The sequence below is a fragment of the Microcaecilia unicolor genome, chromosome 4 (genome assembly GCF_901765095.1).
Source record: "Microcaecilia unicolor chromosome 4, aMicUni1.1, whole genome shotgun sequence".
NCBI classification, from domain to species: domain Eukaryota; kingdom Metazoa; phylum Chordata; class Amphibia; order Gymnophiona; family Siphonopidae; genus Microcaecilia; species Microcaecilia unicolor.
Genome location: NC_044034.1, coordinates 118209521 through 118236234, shown reverse-complemented (window position 1 = coordinate 118236234; position 26714 = coordinate 118209521). Strand labels below are relative to the sequence as shown.

At 41.8% G+C, this 26714-nt stretch overlaps 1 long non-coding RNA gene across 1 annotated transcript; it reads left to right on the top strand.

Annotated features, from left to right (window-relative positions):
- Positions 1 to 1805: 1805 nt before the first annotated feature.
- On the top strand, positions 1806 to 25549 carry LOC115467924. Its single transcript, XR_003941786.1, has 5 exons — positions 1806 to 1890; positions 19564 to 19631; positions 19718 to 19774; positions 21311 to 21341; positions 25478 to 25549. It is a non-coding gene; the product is annotated as an uncharacterized LOC115467924 (long non-coding RNA).
- The last annotated feature ends 1165 nt before the right edge of the window (positions 25550 to 26714 follow it).

Below are 26714 nucleotides of genomic sequence, written 5' to 3'. Positions count from 1 at the left end.
ACCTATGAAAAGCTGGCATGTTTGAACATATAAGTGAGATTAAATAAACATGCTACCAACATTAAAGAATGCCAACATGGATGCAGCAGCTCAAACGACTGTTTGCTTTGTTTGGGATGATGGCTGCGCAGTGTAGGGGTAAGAGACAGACAAACCTCTGAGGAATCTTGACTCTTCTGTTCTCAATCTAACCTCTTTGAGCTGCAGCCCTGTATTCACTGTTGCCGGCTTCCTTTCTTCTCCCGGGCCGGTACTTCGGTGGCCTGAACAGCAAGAACCTTGAGCTGCCTGCGATCCTCATGCTTGTGGCAGGCAAAACTAAAAACAGTATGAAACTGTGCGCGGGGACCATAGCCCTGCACGCGCCGCTGCCGGCTTCCTTCCTCCTCCCTCCCCTCAGGATATAACTTCCCGTTTTGGAGAGGGAGGAGGAAGGGAGTCAGCAGCGGCGCATGCAGGGCTATGGGCCCTGCGCACGGTTTCATACTGTTTTTAATTTTGCTGCGACTGCGAGGGTCTGATTCGGAGTGAGACGTCCCGCCACAGGGCAGCTGGAGCTGACGCTGCCAGGAAGGGACCTGAGCCACCCCAGCCCAAATTTTGGGAGCTGGTTGTTAAACTTTAACAACCGGCTCCCAAAATTCTTTAAAAAATAACAAACGGCTCTAGCGAGCGCCGCGAACCGGAGCCAGCAAACCACTGGGTGTCCTCAAGCCGAGCTGCAACACTGGTGACAGATATTTCATTGTGGCACTGGTCTGCATGCCGTGGGAAACGGGGGTAAGGCAAGCAAGGCAGGCACCTGACTGACGATCGGCGTTGGGGCGAGAGAAGCGAAACTGGGTGGGCCTGAGCCATGATTGGTGGACCTGGGCCCACCCAGGCCCACCCATAGCTACACCCCTGAACTGAAATTGTTAGGTACAAAAATATAGATTGTGAGCCCACCAGGGACAGAGAAAGTACCTGCTTATAATAAATAAAAACTGCTTTGGTTGTACCACAGAAATGCGGTATATTAAATCCATGACCCTTGACCCTTTACCCTTGCAGTACCTATACTGCACCCCAAGAAATCACCTTACCAATTTCTTGCCATTATTTAGTGACTGAACTCAGATTGTGAGCTTCAAATGTGCCTGCACATAGACAAAATAATCCTGGAATATTTTGCTATAATTGAAATACCCACAGTGGATAAGTAAAACAGCACAGTATAATGTCTATAGTTTGCCACTTTCCCAATTGTAAAGTAAAATGTCTTCGCTTATGTTCACACTTCTACCCATGTGAACTTTTAAAAGCTATGAGGTTGTCTTATCTGTGCTCTGCTCTCTGGTTTTAAGAAGAAAATTGCCAGACTTAGGGATGATTAGTCTGATAACGGAACAATTCAAGGTCTGGCACAGAATTCATTTTACTACAGGATCAATAAAGCTTTGGACAGTGGACTGACTATTAGGGATTTGCTTTCATTTTGAAATGAAATTAAAATGCAACAACACAAACTGTTTTGTTTATTTTTGTTCCATATTATTATATATGCATGAAGAAAAGCATGGAATATCTTTTTTCTACCAGCCTATCCTTTCAAGTTTGCTTTTTATTAAGAGCTGAAAAGGGAAGGAGCTAGGGAGAGGCATGATTAAAATGTTTGGTTTTAGATCAATCATGCTTGTGGCACATTTCCAGATTCCAAAATCTTTGTCTCATTCAATTCATTTGTTTCATTAAAGTCAACGGGGACTAAACTTTCCACTCCAACAGCAGAATTTTTCTCTTTGTTTTTAATGTAACAGCATGAAGACTCCATAGCATCAAAAGATGGGCAAAGGGCATGAGACTCCAAAAACCCATAGAAACTGAATCAGTGACTACTAGGAAGCAAAGGTTAGTGGTAGTTGTTGCTTCCCTTCTAGGGTGTCCAAATGTGTCAATTATTGAACAAACATTATTTTTATTTATGTATTTATTTATTTGTTTGTTTGTTATATTTGTATCACACATTTCCCCCCCTTTTTGCAGGCTCAATGTGGCTTACATGTTACCATTAACGGCGTTAGCCGGTTTCGGTCTGAACAAATACAAGGTATGAATGAGTACATGGTGATATTATGGTAGATAAGGTGCATGTATGGTAGGTAATTGGGGGAGTTTAGAGAGGGAGAGGGGGAGGAAGAGTCAGGAGGTGTGTTATCTGCCTAGTGGTGAGATGCAATATGTTACAGAAAGTTTGCCAAGATTTGTCAAGCCTACTGACTATTATTCAATGATGATCATCCATATTGTCATGCATTATACTACTAGGTATCCCACCAAACACAACAAAAGTGACTTCATGGCTATGGGAGAGTGAAACAGATAGGTACACAGGTGGTCTTATCAATCCTGCCTGCCAAGGGTCAAGCCAAAGCAGAGAAATTTGCATCCTGGAGATCAATGCATGCTTGCATGGATGGTGTCATCAAGAGTGTTTTGGCTTCCTGGACCATGGGAAGATTTTCCAAGAGCTATTGAGTAGCAATGGCATTCATCTATCAACGAAGTGATGAAATGTTTTCCACAGCAGACTGATAACTGTCACGGCTGTGGCTGTTCTCTGATCCCCCGAATCACCTCATCCTTCTATTTGTCCAGGTCCGCAGGCCTATCAGGGACTCAGCAGCCTGCTCGTCTTGTTGATCTGCTTACACAGCCATCTGTGACAACCCAGGGCATCCTCCTGGCCCAGTGTCAGACCCTTCATGCTGTGCCGGCAAGTGCCGGCTTCCTTAGGTGTGCACACGTGCCGAGGAGGACATATTAAAAGGTCAGTGTTAGGAGGCAGGCCCAGGCACCCCACAATGACCACCTGGATAGAGTCATTTAAGGAATTCTGGCCCTCTCTGTCTCGCCTTCACAGTGAGTGGTTCCTGTTTCTGGTCCTGCCCCAGAATTCCTGTTTCCAGTCTTGTTTCCTGTCTCCAGCCCTGCCTCAGTGTTCTTGACTATAGCCTCAGATCCTGTCTCCAGCCCTGCCCTAGCATTCCTTTCTCCAGCCTTGGTCCCTGCCTCAGCATTCCTATCTCCAGCTCTGTTGCTGATGCCTCGGCCATCTTGATGGGACATTGTATGCTGAGAAGAGTATTGAAGTGGAATGAATGTGAGTGAGATTGTGGACAATCTTTTGATATTGTTATGTGTCAGAGGAGCTGATTTTATATATTTGTGTTTGCAGAAATTTCCCTGATGCAGCTATGACAGCGAAACGTAGCACTATGTTGGGCTAACACGTTATCCAGCTTATTTTCGAAAGAGAAAGACGCCCATATTTCGACCCAAATCGGGATATGGGCATCTTTCTCCCATGGGCGTCCAAATCGGTATAATTGAAAGCCGATTTTGGGCGTCTTCAACTGCAATCTGTCGCGGAAACAGCCAAAGTTGACGGGGGCTTGTCGGAGGCGTGGTGAAGGCGGGACTGGGGCGTGGTTATTGGCCGAGGAGAGATGAGCGTCCTCGGCTGATAATCGAAAAATGAAAGGCGTTTTTAGCACGAATTTGGGTCACTTTTCTTGGACCCTTTTTTTTCACGAACAAGTCCCAAAAAAGTGCCCTAAATGATCAGATGACCACTGGAGGGAATCGGGGATGACCACCCCTGACTCCCCAAGTGGTCACTAACCCCCTCCCACCCAAAAAAACAACTTTAAAACCTTTTTTTTTTTCAGCCTGTATGCCAGCCTCAAATGTCATACCCAGCTCCATCACAGCAGTATGCAAGTCCCTGGAGCAGTTGTTAGTGGGTGCAGTGGACTTCAGGCAGGTGGACCCAGGCCCATCTCCCCCCACCTGTTACACTTGTGGTGGTAAATGAGAGCGCTCCATACCGCCCCCAAAACCCACTGTACCCACATCTAGGTGCCCCCCTTCAGCCATAAGTGCTATGGTAATGGTGTAGAGATGTGGACAGTGGGTTTTGGGGGGGATTTGGAGGGCTCAGCACACAAGGGAATGGAGCTATGGACTTCAGAGGTAGTTTGCTTTGTTTTTTTAATTGTTACAAGTGCCCCCTAGGGTGCCCGGTTGGTGTCCTGGCATGTCAGGGGGACCAGATCACTACAAAATGTGGCCCCTCCCACAACCCAATGCCTTGGATTTGGTGGTGTTTGAGCTGGGCGCCTTTGGTTTCCGTTATCGCTGAAAAACGAAACCGCCCAGCTGAAATCCGCACAAATCCGATGCATTTGGCTGGCACAAACCCGATGCATTTGGCTGGCACAAACCGTATTATCAGAAAAGAGATGGACACCCATTTTTTTTGAAAATACGGTTTGTCCCGCCCCTTCACGTACCCGTTCTCGGAGATAGACGCCCATGGAGATGGGCGTTCATGTTCGATTATGCCCCTGTATATATTTCAAACTCCAATGCAGAGAGGCAGTGGATTATTGCATCATCCATTCAAAGTTTGACAGCATAAAGTAACAAAGATTTATTCTTTCACTAAATCTAAGTGTTATGTTATTTAAGAGACTTTGAAGTTCTAGTTATTAAAAAGAAAGTATGTTATCTATATAAAATAATGGACTTATGAGGATCTAGGATGCTGAATTGCAAATGTCTGCCTCACACTTGAAGAGAAATCATCCACCATTCTGATGGGCCACAAAAATATTTCAACGTATTTGTAGTATAGTTGAAGTAATCCATAATATTTTTTTCCAGCCCTGCCTCAGCATTTCTGCCTCCAGCCTCAGCTCCTGTCTCCAGCCTACCTCAGCATTCCTGTCTCCATCCTTGGGTCCTATCTCAGCATTCCTGTCTCTAGCCCTGGTTCCTGTCTCCAGCCCTGCCTCAGCGTTCCTGCCTCCAACCTCTGTTCCTGTCTTCTGCCCTGCCTCGGCGTTCCTGTCTCCAGGCTTGGTTCTGGTCTCCAGCCCTGCCTCAGCTTTCCTGTCTTCAACCTTGGTTTCTTTCTCCAGCTCTGCCTCAGCATTCCTGTCTCCAACCTTGGTTCCTTTCTCCAGCCCTGGTTCAGCGTTCCTATCTCCAGCCCTGTTTCCACATTCCTGTCTCCAGCCTTGATTCTGGTTTCCATCAGAGGTCCCAGTTTCACCAGGCCTGCCCTAAAGGGCTCTTTACAGAGCCACTCGTGAGCTCCCGTTCTTCTGGTAGTGACTAGACTGCCAACAGCCGGGACCTCCAGATTGCCAGTGGTGGCCAAATGTCTCAACCATCCTGAAATGTGACACATTGCGAAGGCCATGACCTCAGACAAGTCACCAGCTATGCAGTTGGTCCAGAAACTGGCTCTACAGCTTCAGAACCTCTCTGGCTTGGTTCAAGACCTGATTACCCACATGGACCACCTTCAGATGTTGGTGACACCTCAGACCTCAGTTCCGACGTCACCAGCCATTCCTCCTGCCTTAGTAGCTGCCATACCAGGGATCCAGCTCATAGCTACTCCATGCTGTGATAGCAATCCTAAAACCTGTTGAGGTTTTATTAATCAATATATAATAATTTTTGAACTGCAGACCCTGGACTTTGGTTCCACTAGGGCCCAAGTGGCCTATATCATATCTCTTCTGTCAGACCAGATTCTAACCTGGGCATCACCTCTCTGGGAACACAATGACCCAGTGCTCAACAATTTGGATGGGTTCCTCAAGCAGTTTGGCTGGGTTTCTGAAGAGCCCAAAAAAACTTCCTCTGCAGTTGCCAAGCTCCTTCAACTGAAGCAAGGGTGCCAAACCCTTGGGAACTATACTATTCAGTCCTGCACATTAGCTGCTGAACTGAATTGGAACAATGAAATCCAAGTAGCAGTTTTTTGGCAGGGTCTGGCATCTCAATTAAAGGGTGAGTTGGCAGGACAGGACCTTCCTTTATCCTTAGATGACCTCATTCACCTCTGCAACCAAGTGGATATTCATTTTTATGAACAGAGTCTGGAATGACAATCCTCACGTAAAACTATACATTGGCGCCTAGCTTCCAGCAGACCGTGTGGGTACCTATCAAGACTCCCATTCTTTATGATTCAGGTGAACCTATGAAAATGGACCACTCTTCGCTTTCTGAACAGGAGAAGCAGAGATTCTGGTCCCAGAATTTGTGTCTCTATTGTGGGGAGAAAGGTCATTGCATTCAGATGCCCCCAAAAGTTGGGAAACTGTTGGGCCTAGCTCTGGCCAGGGAAACAATGCTAGGCTCCCTTGTCCGGATTTCATGCATGCAATTTTTGGTCCCTACATTTTTAGAGTTAGACGAGGCATCAGCTACAACGGATACCTTCATTGACTCTGGAGCCTGAGGGAACTTTATTGATGAGACCTTCATCCGGCACTACAATATCCTACTCAGGAACTCCCCAAGGCTATTCCAGTCTCCTCAGTTTATGGAAGTATTAAAGGGCATATTAAAGCCAAAACAGTATTCCTATGCCTGAGAATTTGGGCTCTCCACAGAGAGACATATAAGACATATATTGTCTTACATGTCTTTCAGATAGCAGTTAACCCCATTATTTTAGGATTACTCTGGCATCAAAAATACGATCTGGAAATAGACTGGGACAATGGGGATCTCTCAGCCTGTAGTGCTTCCTGCCATCACCGCTGCCTCAACTCAGCGTTTCCTGCCTTTCCCTTAGCCGCCACTGGAATGGGGACCTTGAAGGAGTTTCCCCAGGGTTATAGGGCCTATGCCAATGTGTTCTCCAAAAAACAGGCCAAGACTCTTCCCCCACATTGAGAATATGATTACATCAAACTCTATCCAGGTAAGATGCTGCCCAGAGGAAGGGTATACCTGCTATCCATTCCTGCGACCCAGGCTATGTCAGCCTATATTATGGATAACCTACAAAGAGGTTTCATCTGACCCTCCACATCCCCAGATGATGTGGGCTTCTTCTTTGTGGAAAAAAAGGATGGCACTCTATGCCCCTGTATTGACTACTGCGGATTGAATGCTATCGTGATTAAAAATAAATATCCACCTCCTTTGATAACCGAGTTGTCCAACAGACTACATGAGGCTCACATTTTCACCAAGCTGGACCTTAGAGGAGCCTACAACCTGATTCACATCCAGGAGGAAAATGAATGGAAGACTGCATTTAACACTAGGGATGGCCACTATGAATACTATTGATATCTAGTTGGTCTTGCAGTACCTGCGCAAGAATCACCTATATGCCAAATTAGAAAAGTGTCTCTGTAAGTGGAGTGAACTACCTTTCTTGGGCTACATTATATCTTAACAGGACCTGCAGATGGATCCTGTCTATCTCTCTGCCATTTATGACTGACCTCGCCCCTAGGGATGATGAGCCTTACAGCAGTTTCTGTGTTTTACACACTATCATCAGTTTATCCAGAATTATTCCTCTGTTACTGTGTCTCTTACTGCTTTGACCCAGAAAGAGGCTAACACCTGAGAGTGGCCTGAAGAGGCAATAGTTGCCTTTGTCCTCCTGAAACAAACTTTCACAACAGTCCTGACACTCCATCACTCTGATTCAGAGAGGCCCTTCTTCATTGATGTCAATGCATCTTCCATAGGGGCTGGCACCATCCTGTACCAATCAGACATCAAAGGCAAGTTGTTTGTCTTCTACTGCCAAAAAAAATTATAAAATCAACGATCGGGAGCTGCTGGTCATCTTTTGTGTTAGAGGAATGTCACCATCTTCTTGAGGGAGCTAAGCGCCCATTTACTGTGATTATGAATCATAAGAACCTTCTGCATCTACATGAGGCTCAAAGATTTAACCCTCACCTGGCCTGGTATTCCCTGTTCTTTTCCTGATTTCATTTTCAGGTGGTCTTCCACCCAGCCAAAAAGAATGTATGGGCTGATGCCCTCTCCCAATCTCTAGAGACCACCAAGGAGAACCCTAACCTGCAGGCCATCCTGGATTCCATCAAAATTCAGACTGTGGTTTTGGTGCTGATTCCTCCAGGCAAGAATGTGGTGCCCAAGCAGCTTCAAAACTCAGTGCTGAAGTGGGAACATGACATGAGTCCAAGATCGCTGGTCATCCGGGAGTTTGGAGAACATTGGAACTCATCTCTCATGTCTACTGGTGACCATAACTGAAGAGTGACGCTCATGACTAAGTGATGTCTTGTCCCATCTGTGCCTGCCACAAGTCACCCCACTTCTGCTTGTGGGGACTTCTCCAACTGCTTCTGATACCTGAGGCACCATCAGGCTCATTTTCAAAAGAGACATGTCCAAAAAGTGACATAAGTCAGCATTTGGGTGTTTATTTCACAGAAACGTCCAAATCAGTATTATCAAAACCTCTTTTTGGACATCTTTCTCTGAAGTCCGTCAGAAGGACATCCAAATCTTAACGGGGTGTGCTAGGGGCGTGTTCAAGGTGGGACTTGGGCGTTCCCAAGACATGGACGTCTTTCGGCAATAATGGAACAAAACAAAGGCGTCCAAGACTAAAACTTAGATGTTTGGAGCTAGACCTGTGTTTATAAAGAATAGCTGCAATGGGACTTGAACCCACTTCTCCAAGATCAAAGTCTGCTGCACTAATCACTAGGCTACTCCACATAAAAGGTGCCCCAAATGACCAGATGACCACTGAAGGGACTCGGGGATCACCTCCACTTCCTCCCCCAAATCACAAAACATTTTTCCAAACAGCACTTTCAAAAGGAAAAGATAGACTTTTTTTTTGTAGAAAATGACCTTTCCTGTTCTGATTTTGGACATTTTACAAAAAACGTCCAAATTCAGATTTAGATGTCATATCCAAAAATGCGCCTTGTGCATTTCACTTGCCCAAAGTCACAAGGAGCAGTAGTGGGAATTGAACCCATGTTGCCGGGATCAAAACCCACTGAACTAACCATTAAACTACTTCTCCTCTGTTCTAGATGTCTTCCATTTGGATGTCTTTGTGTTCGAAAATGGCCGAAAATCAAAGACCTCCAAATTCAAGGACATCCATGGTATTTTCGAAAACAAAGATGGACGTCTATCTTTTTTTGAAAATGACCTTTTATAAGAATTTTTACAAAGGCGTCCAAATTCCGACTTAGATGTTTCTTTAGAAAATGCCCCTCCATGTGTCCACATAGCCATGGATTTCCTGTAGGTTTTCATTTAAATAAATTGTTCACATTCAGCAAAGTCATTTTCACACATGCTAAAATGAGTTTGAATTTATTAATGGCAGTGTACTTCAGCGACTCTGTCTTTATTTTCAAACTAGTAAAAAAGGCCCGTTTCTGGCTGAAATGAAACGGGCGCTAGCAAGGTTTTGCGCGGAGTGTGTATATTTGAGAGAGTGTCTGTGAGAGTGACTGTGTGAGAGTGAGAATGTGCAAGTGTGTGTGTTTGTGACAGAGAGTGGGTGTGAGTGTGTCTGTGAGAGAGCGTGTGTGTATGTGAGAATGAGTGTGTGCGAGTGCGTATGTGAGACAGTGAGTGTCCTTCCCTGTCCCCCCTGTCAGGTGTCAGGACTGGGGGGACTGTGGACAGTCATGAAGGCAGCCCCTACCAAAATAATGAAAGCAAGACCATTGGTATAATAATCACTGCATTCCAGAGAACAAAATGGAGCAAGTTCCCACATGCTATCTTTTGCTTTCTGTATTCAGTAGCTGACAGGCTTGCTAGACTTACCTAAGTGGCTGCAGCTGCAATACACTGAAAAGAAAGCAAGGAAACCTATGAGACGTAGATACGGCTGTCCCCTTGGCCTCTGACGCTCCTCCCTTCTTCTATTTGACTTCCTTCTGATAGGTCCATCATTCGGTGTGACGCTCCTCCCTTTTCCTGTTTCAGTTCCCTTTGATAGGTCAGAGCGGTGCAGCTGTGACACTCCTCCGTTCTCTGATAGGTCAGGGCGGGGCAGAGATGTAGTGTGCTTAAAAATGGTTACAGAGCTTCGAACATACAAACTGTTGAAGCCTCAGAGTGTGCTTTAGAACGTTGAGGGTGCTTTTTATGTGCAGATGGGGCGTGGCCTACGGCCCAGATGGGCGTGGCTGAGACTGAGGGTGAGTAGTCCGAATAGCCTAGCCTACCAGGAGGACAGGAGTTCAGGACAGATGGAGTGAGCTTCAGAACATCTGAGGGGGGATTTTATTTATATAGATAATAAGATTATATAACAAAGATGTACCTGTTCCTGATAGCTTACTTAACTTTTATTTGTAAATTTTGCCAAATTAAAATATTCTGGCTCCAACCTCTGAAAGTGTAAGGGTTTGATATACCACTTTTCCATCGTACAACCAAAGAAGTTTATGTGTTATGTTCAGGTACTTTCTCTGTTGCTAGTGGGCTTATAATCTAACTTTTGTACCTGAGAAATGAAGGGTTAAGTGACTTACCCAAGGTCACAAGAAGCTACAGGTGCACAGCCCACTGTACTAACATGCACTGTTAGTGTAAGTCAAATATCTTCCTGGTAATTTTAGTGATGCAAACATATGGTAGTTCAGGCTATCGGCAATTCTCTCATGCTAGAGTTCAGCATTGATAATTAATTGTTATTTCTTTAAGTTCTTATCTTTTTGTAATCAGCACATAAATTACTTCTGCTTCTATAAACAGATATATTTAAAGTGAAAACATTTTCATATGATAGAAACCATTTACTCCTGTCTTGTTATAGTATTCCTTGTTCCAAAGACTTACCTTGTTATTCATATTTATATTAAAACTAGACCATGAAAGGTTCTTCTTTTAATGTAATTTATAAAGGGTAATATAAGATAGTAGGCATTAGTATCATGAAATATTAAAAAGAAATCTCCTATGGGCAGTGTTTAATATGAGCAAATTGAATGCTCTTAGAATTTTGTAACTCTTTATAGTAAATTTTCCTTTTCATAAATTTAAATTTTTGACACTTTATGGAGCATGATGCATATAATAGAAAAACCATATCCATTAAGCAAGTATTACCACCATTGAATCATATTAATAATCTAGAAAGAGCTATATAAAAATGTAATGATTTCACTGAATAAAAGTATTACATATAGCAGTCAATCCCTCCCTTGCCAAGAATAGTAACGTTAGTAGATTTAACCATGGAAATATCTTGTTTCAACCTTTGCCTTACCCTTTGAGTGGATAAATTATTTGCTCACTGATTTACATCAATGAATAAGCACAGGCAAGAATTTAGCATCTTTTTTATAGCCAATATGCTTTCTCAGCAGAAGTAGATACATTGCCCATAGAGCAGTACATTGCAGAACAACAGTCAATATTATTGAAAAACTATCCATGACAGGAAAATATGTGTACAGACAAAAATATTTCAAGAGGAAATTGATTTTCAGATCTGTTTTGTGCAAAGAACAAATGCAGAAGAGTCCACATGTGTTATTATTGTGAACTGAAAGAAAAAAAAATCTGAATGGAATATTGATGATTACTTCAAATGAAAAAAGTTATGTGCTTATATACAGAGTGGGAGTAGCCTAATGGTTAGTGCAGTGAGCCAAGAACCTGGGGAGCTGGGTTCCATTCCCACTGCAGCTCCTTTTGATCTTGGGCAAATTATTTAACCCTCCATTGCCCCAGGTACAAAACTTAGATTGTGAGCCCACTAGGGACAGAGAAAGTACCATTGATCCTTTACAGGAAACAGGGACATAGTGAAGGCCTGAGGCGATCTGCTTGTTTTTGAGAGGAATAGAACAATTAAACGTGAACTGATTTCACACTTTCAAAAAGTAGAAAGACTTAGGGACACTCCATGAAGTTACAAGGTAATACTTTTAAAAAATAAATAGTAGAATAGATTCAGAGATTTTAAAATTGCAGGGGGGCGGGTGGCAGAGAGAAGGGGGCTGTCAAGGGAGCTGAGGGTAGGCAGGTGGAGACTGAGACTAGGGACTGCGGAGGAGAGGTAACAGCAGCGCCAGTGGCCTGAATAAAAGCAGCAATGGAGCACCCCATTTGTATTTACACCCAGGGCATTCTGCCTCCACTGCCCCACCCTTGGTTCGCCACTGGGGGAAGGACTGCTATTGCTTTGACTGCCACTGCTGTTCCTCGAGAAAAGCAGCAGTGGCAGCTGCTGGATATTCAATGAGCAGCAAGGAAAAAAAGTTGCTGGTACACTGTACCAGCGCAAAAAAAGCTCTGCTCTTTTCTCTCCCTACACTCCTCCCCAGGAACTCTGTTCATTGGGTAAGTCTCTCTTATCTGTACCCTTCTCCTCCACTGCCAACTCACGACTCTGTTCCTTTTATTTTGCTGCACCATATGCCTGGAATAGACTTCCTAAATCAGGACATCATGTTCCAGCTCTGGCCATCTTCAAATCTAGGCTAAAAGCCCACCTTTTTGAGGCTGCCTTAAACTTCTAACTCAAATTCACTTCTTCAGTACCTATGCATGTTTTATAGTTCACACCTTAAATAATTCTCTTATCTCTTATTTGTCCTGTTTGTCCTGATTAGATTGTAAGCTCTGTTGAGCAGGGACTGTCTCTTACATGTTCGTGTACAGTGCTGCATATGTCTAGTAGCACTATAGAAATGATAAGCAGTAGCAGTAGACTTTGGGATTCCGGAATCTTGCTGCTCTTTAGGATTCTGGAATCTTGCTACTTTTTGTCCTTATCGCTTATTTGTCCTGTTTGTCTGTCTTGATTAGATTGTAAGCTCTATTGAGCAGGGACTGTCTCTTACATGTTCAGTGTACAGCACTGTGTATATGTAGTAGTGCTATAGAAATGATAAGTGGTAGTAGTAGTAGATCTGCATTCAACCTTGGGCACAAGGAGTTACACCAATTGAAACCAGGTGTAAATCCTGGCATGCAATTTGGGTGCAGATCCTCCGAATTCTATAACACTGTGTATTTTAAGGGAACACCCCTGACCTGTCCATGCCCCTCCCATGGCCACTTCCCCTTTGCAGAAACACACAGAAATACTTAAGCACTATTCTATAAATGGGTGCATAAGAGTGTTTTGGCACAGATCTGTCATTGTTGCCTCTTTTTGGCACCTTGCATCCATTAGAATGCTTTTCTGCACTGAGAATTCAGCACAAAAGTAGCACTTCACATTTGGCACTATATATGGAATTTTTCCCCTAAATGCATAGAAGCCCATTTTATACCTATGGACTTAGCATTGAGTGTACACTATTTCTGTTATCACGTGCTAAGGTTTAGTAAAAGAGCCCCATCAGGAACCTAATTTTAGTTTCCTTGTTTTTTACTATTGGACCCTTTGTCTAGCCTCTATCCAATTCCAAGACAAGAGTCAGCAATGAAGTAGATCTCACACTGATATTCCCAAATTGAGACTGCCCATAAACAACAGGGAGATAGTAAGGCCCAGCCGCAGGAAGTAAAGCCCACTTCAAGATATTCAAAATTTCTGTCACATATCTCTTAAATATTTATACAGATGCTTCAAGGATCCTCAAATTCAAATTACTGCACTTGCAAAGTTATTGAGTCTTTCTACTTTAGTATGGAGGTAATTGATATCACAAGCCTTAGCTTTTCCCACAGTTTGTAAGATTCCAATCTTCTATTGCTGAGTATCCAGTTTTATCTAAATTACTCCAATATACTACTATCAGTATAACTGCTACTGGCTTTACTGGAAGAACAGCGGAACTAAAAGCCATGGGAAAAGGCTGGCTTCCTCTAGATCCCCCTTTGTTGCCATCTGATTTTGTCTTCACTTAGCTGCTCGGTGAATCTCAGCCTGAACTCCAAAAAGCATTGCATCTTCACTCCTTTCCTGCTTTCTCCTCAAAGATGCAGTCACCCCTTCCTTCAGTTTTTGCTCCATTCCAGCTCCATTGCTTGTAGCCATGGATCTCATGGAAGCAGCCAGTCCTTTGAGTTCAATGAAATATCAAAGCTAGCTGGGCTACTCTAACATCAAGGCCAGCATCCCTGGAAGACTTCATATCAGATCCCCTATAGTGCAAAATTGTCAATAGGGAGCTCCTGAAAAGACAAGAATTCATAGGTGAAAAGCCTTCCACTCCACCTATTTAGAAAGAAAGCAAGGAAATATATTTTGAGCTTCTATTTTTAGGTGTTTATAAATGGTAAATGTGTGTTTAACTTTTAGCTGATTTGGTTTTTTTTAGGATAAAAACCTTAGGTGCTCTAACACGCTTAGGAGCAGATTCTATATATGGCACCTAGATTTCTGTGCAGCATACTTGTGTAATTTAATTGGCATAATATGCCAAACAGCATTTTTAACAGCACTTAACAAGCAACAATGAGCACTAATTGGCAATTATCACAATTTATATGCGGAAATTGCTAAACATATTCTATAAAGAACTGCGCTTAAACTGTAAAGCGCACAGTTCAAACTAAACACGTGTAGTTTAAAAGTGGCGTGTTTATAGGAATGTTTATAGGTGTTTCATGAGCATTCTAAAAGTTCTGTGCATAATTACAGGATACAGGTCAGTGTGCCTAAATCTACGTGTGCAGATTTACACCAGGTTTATATTGGTGAAAATGGGTACGCATAGGTTTAGGCGCTACACTGTCGACTAAGCGTATTCTATAAACCATGACTAAATCTTATAGAATACATTTAGTTCTGCATGGATTTGTTTAAGCTCCATATATAGAATCTGGTCCTTAACTCAGGAAAAAATGGCCTAACACGGGACGTGATAAAGCATTCTATCTTAGTTTTATCATTTTCAAGTGCTAAACCCTAATTATATCCAAGAAGCAGCTTTCACAGCTCAATGCACCTAACCCTATGCTATCATGGATCTTTCTTCCTGTGAAAATGCCTTAATTTTAATTAGTGTTTTAATAATTAATCTATTAAAATTGTTAATTGTGTGATGCTTTTTACTTTAGGCTCATTTTATACTTCTGTTTTGATATATTTACTTGTATCACACTTTGGAACATTGTAAAAGCATGTAATAATTTAATTGGCAATTGTTTTGACTAAAACTAGTATATTGTCAGAGATTGGGAAAAGGAGCCAGATGACAGTTTATCAATCTAAATACATACAGACCGAAAGGCCACTTTGCTTAATTTTTGTTTTCTTCTGCCTCTGTGTGCTGGCAGAACTCCATGAAGCCTAATTAGCAGATAGCAAAATCCCCATGTCTCTATTCATATAGCCAGAAATATGACTCAAACTGCTATTTGTTATATCAAATGATGTCTTAAATTTTTCCATGGCTGCAGTTTCTCATACTTATGAATTGTTTATTTTTATCTGAGCAATATATCCGATTGCAATGTTTTGTAAAGGTAGATTGAGGGGGTTATAAGGGCTCCCACGGTAACTCGACGGTAACCGGGCAGCGCGCAGTGATGCCCAATTACCACTGGGTTACCGCCACACAAGCCAGTCCCATGGGTTTTCTTTTTTTCCCCCCAGAAATGGAGCTCTCTCGAGATGGAACTACCGCTGGCAGCCACGTTGGGCCGGCGGTAGTCTTGATTTAGCATTCGGTAAGAACGTGTTGGGCTTACCAACGCTTTGTAAAGACCCCCTGAATAAAGAGTGAAATTGTGTGGTGACATTGGAAGCAATACAAAGCCCCAGAAGAAACGTTTACTGGTGGAAGTGTATTGGATTTGTTTTCTTTACCTTACTTTAGAAACAAGTTGGGCTGCATTAGTTTTTGGATAGTGTATATACCACTGCAGTCTACAATATAGAATGAAGGGAAGACTTGACAGTATTTATATTTGTAGCTCTTCCATATACATAAAACTGTCTCTCTGGAACAGATATTGATAAGAATGGATACCTTCCTGCAATTGTTATTACTCAATTGCCTTAAAAATCGAGTTATAGGAAATAACTTTTCATTGGGTAAACTTAATATAGGTTTGACTAGCTTCCAACAACTGTGCTTCCTGCATCAGGCCAGTGAATCTTTATTGATCTAGTGAAGAGGAACATAGGTAGTCACAAATGGTAGTCACAAATTTATTAAGTTTGTCCATTAGAAAAGATATTACCTATAACTTTTTTATTGTTCTATTATTTCTAGGTAAACTAACATGACAGCTATGCCACTGGTTACTGAACTGAATCTGAACTATGATACTTCTTACATTGAAAAGAACAAATATATCTCCATGAAGGATAATATCTTCATATCATGTTTAATTTCCTACTCATTCTTTTTTCCCTACTTACAGAACAAGACTCTAGGTTATATAAAACATATGAAGAAACACTTATTTACCTTTCGGGTATGCAGAAACTGGCATTTAGAGGTGGATATTAGAAAGCTGGGATGTACACATGCAAAACACAAATATATGTTTGTGGTCTGGGTATATTTTATGAGGGGCAAAGCTGGGGCAAAAAGATATGAATTCCCTTGTTCAGAATGGAAATTCAGGTTTATAGCCATTGACATGATTGTTGGGATTTATATCTGTTCCCAGGGGCTTCTAGGAAAGATTACTGGTGGCTGATCTCTTAGTTTCCCAGTGTTGCCCCCTCCCACCTCAAAAATTATACTAGCAAAGGATATGGGGCATTCTGACAACTTTCGAAAGCATAGAGATATATGTTACTAAAGTGGCTGACATATACAGCAACATGTCCAAAATTGGATTTAGACATCATATCAAAAATGTCCCTCTTAATATATTTATTGACTTGTTTTTGGAGACCAAAAATTCCTTCCTCAGGTTAGGATAGTATGATCACCCTTATCTTTTTTCCCCTCGAGACTTTCATTGGAATATTCTGATATTGTCATTTTTGGCTTGTACTATCCTCACATTTAAATGGCTGGGACAGTCATACAGCCAATGTAAGATGAACCACATCTATATGCATGAACAATGAAATAATCAAAATGGGAAACAAAGAAAGAAGAAAAGATTGTGAAAAAAAATGCCTGATAGCATTCTTATAAAGCTTTTATACAAATGCATCTCTAAAATACATCTAATTGAAAAATATGCAAATACATGTTTATGTTTATCTTGATATACTGCATATCAATTAATATATTTTCTTCCTGTTCACAAAGCTGCATAGCAATGCTGACACAGCCCATTCAAAGTGAATGGGCTGAGTTGTCATTAGGGCACCTGCAGATGCTAGTGTGGCTTTGTAAACAGGGGGCTTGTGGTTCACAAATTTGTTTGAAAATAAAATAAAACATCAAGAAAAATACATAATAAAACATATAAGAAGAGAACAAAGCAGGGACGTAGCTATGGCCCACCCAGTTTCGCTTCTCTCGCCCCAACGCCGATCGTTAGTCAGGTGCCTGCCTTGCTTGCCTTACCCCCGTTTCCCGCGGCATGCAGACCGGTGCCACAACGAAATTTCTGTCACCAGTGTTGCAGCTCGGCTGGAGGACACCCAGTGGTTTGCTGGCTCTGGTTCGCGGTGCTTACCAGAGCCGTTTGTTATTTTTTAAAGAATTTTGGGAGCCGGTTGTTAAAGTTTAACAACCGGCTCCCAAAATTTGGGCTGGGGTGGCTCAGGTCCCTTCCTGGCAGCGTCAGCTCCAGCTGCCCTGTGGTGGGACGTCTCACTCCGAATCCGACCCTCGCAGTCGCAGCAAAACTAAAAACAATATGAAACCATGCGCAGGGCCCGTAGCCTGCACACGCCGCTGCCGGCTCCCTTCCTCCTTCCTCTCCAAAACGGGAAGTTATATCCTGAGGGGAGGGAGGAGGAAGGAAGCCGGCAGCGGCGCGTGCAGGGCTACTGTCCCCGCGCACGGTTTCATACTGTTTTTAGTTTTGCCTGCCACAAGCATGAGGATCGCAGGCAGCTCAAGGTTCTTGCTGTTCAGGCCACCAAAGTACCGGCCCAGGAGAAGAAAGGAAGCCGGCAACAGTGAATACAGGGCTGCAGCTCAAAGAGGTTAGATTGAGAACAGAAGAGTCAAGATTCCTCAGAGGTTTTATCTATCTCTTTCCCCTACACTGCGCAGCCATCATCCCAAACAAAGCAAACAGTCGTTTGAGCTGCTGCATCCATGTTGGCGTTCTTTAATGTTGGTAGCATGTTTATTTAATCTCACTTATATGTTCAAACATGCCAGCTTTTCATAGGTAGAGTAGTAAATTGTTATAAATCGTAATTAGTGTGTCATTTGGAGGAGGGGCCGGTTATAGGGACACTCTAGCACCTATTGTTTTCATGCAGAGATTTTCTTTCTCCTGGAAAGAGCCACTAAAACAGATATCATATTATGAGAATCAGGTGCTCAACATCCAGAGTTTCTATCTATTTATTTACTTATTTTAAGTTATTTATGACATTTATATTCCTACATTAAACATGGATTAGGTTGAAACCTGGGAGCATTTAAAATCTTGTTTTTTCCTGTGCCTAGATCAAAAGAGAAAGATAGTCCGCATCCCTGCCAGCAAAGGTATGCCTTGCATGCTCGCATGGGGGGCGGAGGGGAGAGTGAGGAGTACGTTGCCCTACAATCCACCTCGGCCTTCCCCCCCCCCACCCCCCACCCCCACACACATTGTACGGCTGGCTATGCCCAAAGAGAGAGCCTGTGCTTAAGGTTTGCAACATAGACTCTAAGAAGCTTCTTTGCAGGATTTTCTGTTACTTCACAAAGTACCTGGAGGTGAAGGGATTTTGTGTTGCTATTATTGAGGTGCTACCCGAATACATTTTTCCTATGGAAAGCTATAAGAGGAAACATTCTAGCTATGTTCTCTATATGTGACAAATTCCATAGTAGGTAGAAAAGGAAGAAGTCTTCAAAGGTATATTTACCAAATTTTAAATTTTTGATTAATACAGCTTAGTAAGGCATATATATTTATTATAATGTAAAGTTGAAGGATATGTACCGAACCATGGTCATTTTATTTTGTCAGCATCAGAAGGGAGATAGAGTAGAACTAGAGGAAATGAAAAAGACTTCAACGTTTACTTAATCAGGCATTTGTTATAAAGCAAAGTTTGATGGATATATGCTATTGCTGTAATTATATTGCAGGATCCTGTCATGTGTATTGAGATGTTTGCCATTATTGCAGACTTATGTCTGGTCAAGTTTAAGATATGGGATAATGTAACTGTATTACAAATATCTGTTTTTCTATTAAGTATATATGTGGTTTATATTGATGCAGGGCAGCTGTTGGGTAGACTACTTAGAAATCCATCATTAAGTGCTACTCATACCTATATACATAGTGCCCACCCATATTAGCTCCAGGCCCACCCAAAATGTCAGGTCTGGCTACGCCACTGTGTAATTCAGTTGTGTGCAAAGGTGCTAAGTGTAACCCACACCAATGCCAAATGTGCTGGGCCTGAAGATGATGATGGTAGTCATGCCTCTTCAAACTAGTGACAGTTTGGTTGAGATGTATATTCAAACTAACCTTGCTCACAAATTTCTAACATAAACAAAAAACAGACAAAAGTTAAGTTGCTAAAATCTTTATTTCCTTAAATTCCAAACATTTAGAAGTAATTTGTAAAACAGAAATTTCTGTAACAAATTTTCTTTTGTAAGCCTCAACAGCTTTGTATAACTAAGCAATTGTAACCCAATAATTAAATACAGCTGTACTCTTACAATTAATTTTTTTCGAAAACAGGACAGCTCTCCAGTGCAAGAAATAATTGTTGCAAGCAAACTACCTTTAATAGGACAACTATCAGATAAGTAATTCAAGTTTACTAGGTTTTGCTTACTTTATAAAAAACGTTTCTCAGGGTTTCCTTTCTTAAGAAATTATTCTTTGTCCCCAGTTGTGTTTTCCAGGACCCACACCTCCAACCCAGATACCGCTTGAACTTGAACATCAGGTAAGTATACCCCTCTCTGTTAAATTCCCAGTGTCCTTTCCTTTTGTGTGGTGCTGTTTTCACTTAGCTTCAGGCTTGCTTGACTCTAGGTTTTGTTATCTCTTGCAGTGGGGCCTGAACATTGACTGAGGAGCACTATCTGTGGTATTATTGTTTTTAGAATGCTGTTGAATCAGCTGAGTATGCAAAATTAATCAAATACATTTTCCATGTCTAATAAAACCTGAACTAAAACTGATTAGGCCCTATGCCAAAGAAGAGTACTGGTGTGAACTCACTTTTAACAATGGCCCAAACAGCCTGTGAACCTATCAGTGCAGTTTAGCTCACATCAAATAGACTTCCTTTAGTCATACTTTCACAAAGCACCTTACCTACCAAATCTGTCTCCAATTAGATAGCACACTTACCAGTCACAACCAGAAAAGCATATTCTAAACACAGTTTTTCTAGAAACTACTCCAGTCTCTCAGTGCTGTTAATTTAATGATAACCAAGCATGTTCTACCTGAACACCAACACTTTTCCTCTTAATTCTAGCCACATCTCTCCCACATGCATCTACCACTGTCCAGGCCTTCAGCTCTAAACTGCCAGAGAAGCTGTCACCAAGGTGATGGTGATCTCGCTTTCATCATCTGACCACCTCCTACCAATCAGCTGCTCCCATATAGAACGTCCAGAACTTGTTTCAAAAATCAAACACAACTGTTACACGGCTAATCTCCATTTTAGATCCACTAAATCCTATAGACTATAATAGAAAAATAAAGTTTGTCCTATTCTACCATAGAAATTATTGTCAAAGATCACTCAATTCCACACAAAGTCCTATTCTGCCACCATGTACATGAAGGCAGGTGTTTTATTGTTTATGTGAATATATGTTGTGCATTGTCTGTAACAGATTATAGTACCTACATCTTTAAAACGAATAAGACTACAAATTCCTGTAATCCCGTACTTCCCTGTAATAGGCTATTCTTGATCACATGCCCCAGATCCCTGTGTCTTATGGGATTCTTTCTAGTGGCTTGCCTGGTTCTATGTGCATGCTGGGCTGTTGCCCCTCCACTTCTCTTTCCATGAAATCTGTAAAAGTAGGTCTGCAGCATTTTCTCCTCTGTGAACTGTAGCTGCCTATGCTGTACTTTGCTGTATGACCCCTTTTTAAACCACGGTGTTACTATCAAGATTTTACCAGTATAAAAATATACAAAACATCTCTTTCAGTGTGTTGCTGGATTGCTTCCAGCTTCTCTCTTGCATGGAGAGAGGGCTGGTTAAGAACAGACTCACAGTTTGCAAGGCAAAAACTCTTATCCAGCACATCTGAACTGTAAATCATTTTTTCCTTATTTGATTACTGCATTAAAGAGGATTTTGGTTCAAGCGTTCTGACTCTTCTCTTAGTGATGTTCTATACTCTGGTTTAGCTACATGCCATTCATGTCAGCCATTGAATGGGCAAAACAAAGTCCATTCAAATTAATATTATTAAAGTCACTGTAATTTTATATTCTTATGTTCTTATAGATTTCTAGCCTAAAGAAATGGTCAGCAGCAGGTAAGATAAAGTTGTTTGAGAGTGCAAGCTTGAGAGTCATATGGAGGGAGAAAGGTAGTTTCAGGGACTTACAGAAGACCTGAGAATAGTAACATAGTAACATAGTAGATGACGGCAGAAAAATACCTGCACGGTCCATCCAGTCTGCCCAACAAGATAAACTCACATGTGCAACTTTTTGTGTATACCTTACCTTGATTTGTACCTGTCCTTTTCAGGGCACAGACCGTATAAGTCTGCCCAGCACCATCTCCACCTCCCGCCACCGGCTCTGCCACCCAACCTCGGCTAAGCTCCTTAGGATCCATTCCTTCTGAACAGGATTCCTTTATGTTTATCCCACGTATGTTTGAATTCCGTTACCGTTTTCGTTTCCACCATCTCCCATGGGAAGGCATTCCAAGCATCCACTACTTTCTCCGTGAAAAAATACTTCCTGACATTTTTCTTGAGTCTGCCCCCCTTCAATCTCATTTCATGTCCTCTCGTTCTACCGCCTTCGCATCTCCGGAAAAGGTTCGTTTGCAGATTAATACCTTTCAAATATTTGAATGTCTGTATCATATCACCCCTGTTTCTCCTTTCCTCCAGAGTATACATGTTCAGGTCCGCAAGTCTCTCCTCATACATCTTGTAACGCAAATCCCATACCATTCTCGTAGCTTTTCTTTGCACCGCTTCAATTCTTTTTACATCCTTAACAAGATATGGCCTCCAAAACTGAACACAATGCTCCAGGTGGGACCTTTCTTCTGCTGGTCACACCTCTCTCTATACAGACTAACAACCTTCTAGCTACGGCCACCGCCTTGTCACACTGTTTCGTTGCCTTCAAATCCTCAGATACTATCACCCCAAGATCCCTCTCCCCATCTGTACCTATCAGACTCTCCCCGCCTAACACATACGTCTCCCGTGAATTTCTACTCCCTAAGAGCATCACTTTGCATTTCTTCGCATTGAATTTTAATTGCCAAACCTTAGACCATTCTTCTAGCTTCCGCAGATCCTTTTTCATGTTTTCCACTCCCTCCCGGGTGTCCACTCATTACAAATCTTAGTATCATCCACAAAAAGGCAAACTTTACCTTCTAACCCTTCGGCAATGTCACTCACAAATATATTGAACAGAATTGGCCCCAGCACCGATCCTTGAGGCACTCCACTACTCACCTTTCCTTCCTCCGAGCGAATTCCATTCACCACCACCCTCTGGCGTCTGTCCGTCAACCAGTTCCTAATCCAGTTCACCACTTCGGGTCCTATCTTCAGCCCATCCAGTTTATTTAAGAGCCTCCTGTGGGGAACCGTGTCAAAAGCTTTGCTGAAATCTAAGTAGATTACGTCCATAGCTCGTCCCTGATTCAATTCTCCTGTCACCCAATCAAAGAACTCAATGAGATTAGTTTGGCACGATTTCCCTTTGGTAAAACCATGTTGTCTCGGATCTTGCAACTTATTGGCTTCCAGGAAATTCTCTATCCTTTCCTTCAGCATCGCTTCCATTACTTTTCCAATAACCGAAGTGAGGCTTACCGGCCTGTAGTTTCCAGCTTCTTCCCTATCACCACTTTTGTGAAGAGGGACCACAACCGCTGTTCTCCAATCCCTCGGAACCTCTCCTGTCTGCAAGGATATATTAAACAAATCTTTAAGAGGACCCGCAAGAACCTCTCTGAGCTCCCTCAATATCCTAGGGTGGATCCCATCCGGTCCCATGGCTTTGTCAACCTTTAGCTTTTCAAGTTGTTCATACACACTCTCTTCCGTGAACGGTGCTCTATCCACTTCAATCTCATTTGTACTTTTTCCAGTCCATCGCGGTCCTTCTCCAGGATTTTCTTCTGTGAAAACAGAACAGAAGTATCTATTTAGCAAATTTGCTTTTTCTTCATCATTATCCACATAGCGGTTCGCAGTATCTTTTAATCTCACAATTCCCTTTTTAGTCATTCTCCTTTCACTAATATACCTAAAGAAAATTTTGCCACCCCTCCTTACATTTCTAGCCATTTGTTCTTCCGTTTGCGTTTTCGCCAGACGTATCTCTCTCTTGGCTTCTTTCAGTTTCATCCGGTATTCCTCCTCGTGTTCCTTTTCTTGAGTTTTTTTGTATTTCTGGAACGCCAACTCTTTAGCCTTTATTTTCTCAGCCACTTGCTTGGAGAACCATATCGGTTTCCTTTTTCTCTTGCTTTTATTTACTTTCCTTACATAAAGTTTCATGGCCCTATTTATAGCTTCTTTCAGCCTGGACCACTGTCCTTCCACTTCTTGTATTTCCTCCCATCCCATCAGCTCCTTCCTCAGGTATTCCCCCATTTTACTAAAGTCAGCATGCTTGAAATCCAGGACTTTGAGTTATGAGTGGCCACCCTCCTCTTCAGCCGTCATATCAAATCAAACCGTTTAATGGTCACTGCTGCCCAGGTGGGCACCCACTCGGACATTTGACACATTATCCCCATTTGTGAGTACCAGATCTAGCGTCGCTCCCTCCCTCGTGGGTTCTGTCACCATTTGTCTGAGCAAAGCACATTGAAAAGCATTCACGATCTCTCTACTTCTTTCCGATTCCGCAGACGGAACCTTCCAATCTACATCCAGCAGATTGAAATCTCCCAACAACAGCACCTCTCTTTTGTTCCCCAACTTTTGAATATCAGCGATCAGATGAATGAAGAGAAACACTTTGGACTACATAAGTTCAATGAAAAATACAATGGATTCCTACATACAACCACCTGACTCTTCATACTGCAATGTTTTCAGTGGCAGAGAAAAAAAGATGACTGTCATGGTATATAGCCAGTATCTTGGAGAAAGACACAGGCTTACTACCTAAACAGAAATATACTCTTTCCTTCTAATGTTAAACCAGGTAACTTTGGAGACCAACCAGAAGCACAGGAATGCATACACAGAATGTAAGTTGTTTTAAGTGCATTAATGCTTTAACTAATTTATTTCCTCTTTTGGAAACTACTTACATACATTTAGGAGCTCTCTTTAATTGGACTCCAAAAGAAAAAAAATCTGTGTGTACACCAAGCAAAAGTTTACTCTGGTTAAGGTTTTCTGTCAGACCTTAGGCAGGCATTTAACTGCTTGAAATTTCAAGCTTCAGAAGTATTTTTTATTGCATATACAAAGTACAATTTATTTGACATTTATATACTTGTATTCTTTCTTTTGTGTAACTGCCTTATTGACCTTGCATTCCTATTCTGTAAAGTTATTTGCTGTAGATTATACACCTGCCTCTCTGGTTATTTTTGTTTGAAATTGACGGGGGAGTGATCTAAGCAGCCTGTTGTTCCTATTTGTCTTGCTCCACTGCATCAGTGTTCCAGAACTTTAATTTTCAAGGTAAAGGAGGAATTACTAATTTTTATCAAACTCCCAATACCTGAAGGTGTCTTCCAGTCTACCTCCTATAGGTATATGCTGGCACAGGGTACCACAGAAGGTTGGGGTTATATTACATAGATAAGTGAATGCATGAGAATTCAAATGCGTATTTCATAAGAAATTAAAGTATACCAATTTCTAAGCAGATTAAACTGTCTAAAGATACTTTAAAATATCCAGAAATACTGAACTTGGAGCTCTGTGTTTCCTTTTGGAAGGCAGAAGGCACATGAGTGTAGATTATTTTACAAATCTAATCTAAATGCAGTTCGATTCCAACAGTCAACCTCTACATTCTGTGCAAGTTTTACAACAAGCAAAATTCCTTGTAACTGAGAAACAGCTAGAAACAGGAAGATTCTTAGGCACCCAGGCTAGGGATTCTACTAAAATGCAAGTTGATTTATATGTTCAACATATATTTAAAAAAATAGCCAAATTTTCATCAGCAGCTGTTCTGTAACAATAAAGCATCTCCAAATCCAATGAGAAAGAAATAATCAAATAAAAATCTTGGCTGAATTTATAGTGTCACAGAGGCTGCTCTCCAAATTCAATTAAATGTGCATTAAAAACTTTCCATTACAGTCAATCATTAATTGTATTTAAATCATTAATTAGTATTATTATACATCATAACCAGCATTGGACTGTTAATTGTTATTTTTAATAAAGTTTTGCAATTTGAGTGGAATGGACATCATCACACATTTGTTTTCTTATAGTGTTGTTCTGCCAGAAAGTGAGTCTGCTGTTGTAAGTGCACAAAACAAAGTGATTCATCAAGATGCCAGTTCCTGAGACAGGTAACGAAACAGGGACTGGGGAAGTGACATATGATACATTTTGAATGTTAATATTGATTGGACAGTGTTGACAGCAGGTTTCAGCTTCATTAGATAGCTGTTTGCATTTGTATTTGGTTTAAGATACCTTGCACATTTTTTGTTTGCACTTCACACCGAGGGTTCCTATCAGTGGTGTAGACAGTCAATTTTGGGTGGGCCTGAGTCTAAAGTGGGTGGGCACAAAATTATCTCTGCCCCGCCATTCCTCCACCTCAAAATATAAATACTTTAGCTAATGAGGATCCTCATGCTCTGTTAGCTGAATACTTTCTCCGAAGGCAGCCAGAACTCCCTTTTACCAAGTTTGGCAGGCAGCAGCAATGTCCCTAAGCCACTAATGCCAGCACCACATACTTGCTTAGTAGTCGGTGGCTCAAGGATGCTGTCACTGACTGGAGAGTTTGGTAGAAGGGAATTCTGGCTGCCTTTGGAGGAGGTTCTCAGCTGGGGATACTTGGGGTTTCCCACCAGTTATAAAGCAAGGGTCAGGGCCAGTGTTAGACATGCTATGGCCCAGGTCAGAAAATAAAGGAGGGCACTTTCTCTGATCCCCTCTCCTCCCTGCCTCCCCTCCAATTTCCCCACCTGCCAATACTAATCACACTGATAGACCTTCACCAAATACAGACCAAAGGATCACAAATTAGAAATTAAAATATTTACACAAAAATTGAATTGAGAATCCCAAGAAGTTAAACTTAACATATACTACAACACTGGAGAAATAACAACAGAAATGCATTTCCTTTCTATTGAACAGAATGCAAAGACAATTGCTATGCACATTTCTGAAAGCTAATATATTCCATTTAAAACATTCAAAATAAAATGCTTTTTTCTACCTTTGTTGTCTGGATGTTTTATTTTTCCATTATGTTGGTTCCAATTTACTGTCTGTCATCTACTTATTCTCCTTCAAACGGCTGCTGTACATTTGTTTTCTCTCTGCTGTCTATTCCCTCACTACACCTACCTCTGATATAATGATCATTCCTTTTTAGTTCTGGACTCTCATTTTTTTCTTTTCCACCTCTGTCAACTCAAATTTCACCTTCTTTCTCATCCTTCTCCTCCTTTTTACTTTTCAGCTACCTATCAGATTTCTATCTTCTTC